This window comes from Suncus etruscus, chromosome 1 (genome assembly GCF_024139225.1).
Source record: "Suncus etruscus isolate mSunEtr1 chromosome 1, mSunEtr1.pri.cur, whole genome shotgun sequence".
Lineage (NCBI taxonomy): Eukaryota > Metazoa > Chordata > Mammalia > Eulipotyphla > Soricidae > Suncus > Suncus etruscus.
In genome coordinates this window covers 134,427,977-134,432,148 of record NC_064848.1, presented here as the reverse complement: position 1 = coordinate 134,432,148, position 4,172 = coordinate 134,427,977, and the positions used below count along the sequence as shown (strand labels likewise).

General features: G+C 35.3%; 1 non-coding gene across 1 annotated transcript; it reads right to left on the bottom strand.

Annotated features, from left to right (window-relative positions):
• Window positions 1-915: 915 nt before the first annotated feature.
• Window positions 916-1,048, bottom strand: LOC126031366 (small nucleolar RNA SNORA51). Its single transcript, XR_007503285.1, has one exon. It is a non-coding gene; the product is annotated as a small nucleolar RNA SNORA51 (small nucleolar RNA).
• Window positions 1,049-4,172: the final 3,124 nt, after the last annotated feature.

The window sequence follows — 4,172 nt, the reverse complement described above, 5'->3', positions numbered from 1 at the left end:
AGCCAGGAGTAACCCCTGAGCATCTAACGGGTGTGGCCTGAAAAACCAAAAAAAAAAAAAATATATCAGGAAGTTCATTTCATGGTAGGTAGCTAACTAACCACAAAAACAAGAGAATGTATCAAGAGTAGAGAAGTTCTATTTAGGAAAGGACATTCATGGCAAATCTTCATTTGCAGTAGTATAAACTACAATGTCACACAAAAAAGAGAAGGTTAAGAGTAAATGAGAGAGAGGAAGAATGACAGCAGAATTTTGTCTGCTCCAGAGGCAGGAAAGAGAGGGTAGGTGGGAGGAAACAGGGCATTAGGGAGGGTGAGCGGGGAAACAGTTGACATTGGTGGCAGGAAATGATCACTGGTAAAGTTTGTTATACACTGTATATCTGTTATTTAATCAAGAACAACTTTTGTTGTGGAAAACAAACGTATTATGAACAACCTTGTAATTCTGGTGTTTATATAAAAATATTAAAAATAAAAATTAATCTGAGGGTCTATTTTTATTCCAATACCATGCTGTTATGATAACTATTGCTTTGTAATACAGTTTAAAATTGGGGAAAATAATGCCTCTCATATTTCTTTTCCTAAGGATTGCTTTAGCTATTCATATGTGTTTATTGTTCCAAAAGAATTTCAGAAGTGTTTGAACCACTTTTTTAAGAATGTCATGGGTATCTTTAAAGGAATCACATTAAATCTGTACAATGCTTTGGGGAGTATTGCCATTTTAATTATGTTAATCCTGCCAATCCAAGAGCAGGGTATGTGTTTCCATTTCCGTGTGTCTTCTCTTATATCTTGGAGCAGGGTTTTATAGTTTTCTTTGTATAGGTCCTTTACATCTTTATTTAAGTTGACTCCTAATTATTTGAGTTTGTGTGACACTAATGTGAATGGAGTTGTTATCATTTTTTGTCCCCCAATTCACAATACAGACCAGGCAAAGGACTTGGGTTGAGGTGTATATGGGGTGCATTTACTGTACCTCCTTTTTCTATACAGTCAGTGTAAAGAACACAGCCTGTTGAAAGAATTGGGAGGCCTTATCTTTTCTTTCTTTCTTTTTTGATTATATATATAATCACTACCCCACACAGACCTGTACTCTATACAGGCTTTCTACTTCCCTCATTCAGTCACATTTTGTTATGATAGTTCTCAATGTAATTATTTTTGTGACTGCACTAAATGATCCTTGTGGTGAGCTTCATGTCAGGAGCTGGACCATCCAGTCCTCCTCTATTTTGTCTCTAAGAATCATTACACAAATGTTTTTCATTTTTCTCAAAACCCATAGATGAGTGAGACTATTCTGTGTTTATCTCTCTCCCTCTGACTTATTTCAATCAGCATAATAGATTCCATATCCATCGATGTATAGGAAAATTTTATGACTTCATCTCTTCTGATGGCTGATAATATTCCATTTTGTATATGTACCATATTTTCTTTAACCATTCATCTATTGAGGGGAATCTAGGCTGTTTCCAGAGTCTGGTATTGTAAACAACGCTGCAATGAATATAGGTATAAGAAAGGAATCTTTGTATTGTATTTTTGTATTGTATTTCTTTTTTGTCAAAGTGTCTGTCCATTTCTTCTCCCCACTTTTTGATGGGATCAGATTTTTTTTTCTTGTAAAGTTCTGTCAGTGCCTTGTATATTTTGGATATTAGCCCCTTATCTAATGGGTATTGGGTGAATAGTTTCTCCCACTCCTTAGTTGGCTGTTGTATTCTGGACACTATTTCCTTTGAGGTGCAAAAGCTTCCCATCTTAATATAGTCCCATCTGTTTATTTCTGCTTCCACTTGTTTGGAGAGTGCTGTTTCCTCCTTAAAGATGCCTTTAGTCTCAATGTCATGGATTGTTTTACCTACATGTTGTTTTATATACCTTATGGTTTCAGGTCTGATTAATTAAGGTCTTTAATCCATTTGGATTTTACCTTCATACTTGGTGTTAGCTGAGGTTCTAATTCACTTTTTTGCAAGTGGCTAACCAGTTGTGCCAACACCACTTATTGAAGAGGCTTTCCTTTTTCCATTTAGGATTTATTGCTCCTTTATCAAAAATTAGGATAGAATCCTAATTCTAATTAGAATCCAGATAGGAAAGGAAGAATTCAAACTCTCACTGTTTGCAGATGAATGACACTCTACTTAGAAACCCCTAAAGACTCTACCAAAAAGCTTCTAGAAACAATAGATTCATATATTTAGGTGGCAGGCTACAAAATTAACACACAGAAATCATTGGCCTTCTTATACACCAGTAATAATAGGGAAAAAAATGGACATTAAGATAACATCTAGGGCCCGGAGATATAGCACAGCGGTGTGTGCCTTGCAAGCAGCTGATCCAGGACCTAAGGTGGTTGGTTGGAATCCCGGTGTCCCATATGGTCCCCCGTGCCTGCCAGGAGCTATTTCTGAGCAGACAGCCAGGAGTAACCCATGAGCACCGCCGGGTGTGGCCCAAAAACAAAACAAAAAAAAAAATCTAACCTAATTAAAAAATGGGGAGAAGAAATGAACACTTTGACAAAAAAGAAATACAAATGGCTAAAAGGCACATAAAAAAATGCTTCACATCACTAATCACCAGGGAAATGCAAATCAAAACAATTATGAGGTACCATCTCACGCCACAGAGATTGGCACACAACAGAAAGAATGAGAACAAGCAGTGCTGGCAGGAATGTGGAGAGAAAAGAATTCTTATTCACTGCTGGTGGAAATGCCGTCTGGTCCAACCTTTGTGAAAAGCGATATGGAGATTTCTCCAAAATCTGGAAGTTGAGCTCCCATACAATCCAGCTATACCACTTTTAGGGATATACCCTAGGAACACAAAAGTACAATTCAAAAATCCCTTCCTCACACCTATATTCATTGCAGCACTATTTACAATAGCCAGACTCTGGAAACAGCCTAGATGATAATAATAAATGAATGGCTAAAGAAACTGTGGTACATATATACAGTGGAATATTATGCAGCCATCAGAAGAGATGTAGTCATTAAATTTTCCTATACATGGATGTATATGGAATCTATTATGCTGAGTGAAATAAGTCAGAGGGAGAGTCAATGGCAACAGAATTGATACCCAATCTACAACAAGTTGTACAAGTGGGGACCAGCTAATTACACTAGCATTCTCAGGGTTAAAGGAGGGAGATATGGAATGTTTGCTGGGAATAGGTGGGATTGAAGTCAATATTGGTCTTGGGATTGCCCCTCATTTATTGTCACTATGTGCCTTAAATATCACTGTGAAAGATTTGTATTTCACTTTGGGCACAATAAAAATTAAAAAAAAGAAAGTGTTTTAAATAAACTTTATGGGACAATAACTCAAATTTATTATTCTGTGAGTTAAAATAGATGAACAATTTAAGATTTTTCTGGACTGTGTGATCTGTTACTTCATTTAATATTAGCCATTACTATTATACAACACCCACACCTATAATTAATCAAACTCTATCTTTGTGTAACATGCTCCTTATGTAGCTGAAGTTCATTTCACTCAATCAAAAATGGGGAATGATAATTTTGCATTTACTTACTATAAGCCAGTCCAAGAAAAGTTTACTACTTTCCCCTCAAATTTCATTCACAGAAATAACTAAGACAAGAATATAGATTTTAAGTTTATTTAAAGCTAGAGCAATAGTGCAGTGGGTGGGCGTTTGCCTTGCACACAGCTGATCTATGTTCAATCCTTAGCATTTCAGATGATCAGCAAGCCTGCCTTGAGTGAATTCTTAGCACAGAACCAGAAATAACTCCTGAGCACCACCATGTGTGACCAAAAAAAAAAAAGAAATCAAAATTTAAATACATAAATTGAAAAAAAGAGAAAATGTATAATAAAATATATATTGATATGGGAAGCAAGATAGGGACAGGGGTGGAGGAAGGACAAATTTGGAGATGGAAATTCCCAGATTCAATGTTAATATATACATAAAATATTACTGTGAAATATATGTAAGTCACTATGATTGAATAAATATTATATATAAAAGTAATATATATTGATGATTAAAACATTTAAATTAAGTTTCCTATTATTGATATTGCTATAATATAGATTTTGTGAGTTAATTATTCAAATTAAACATAGTCAAGTTCATAACATTTGAAGTGCTTTGTTTAC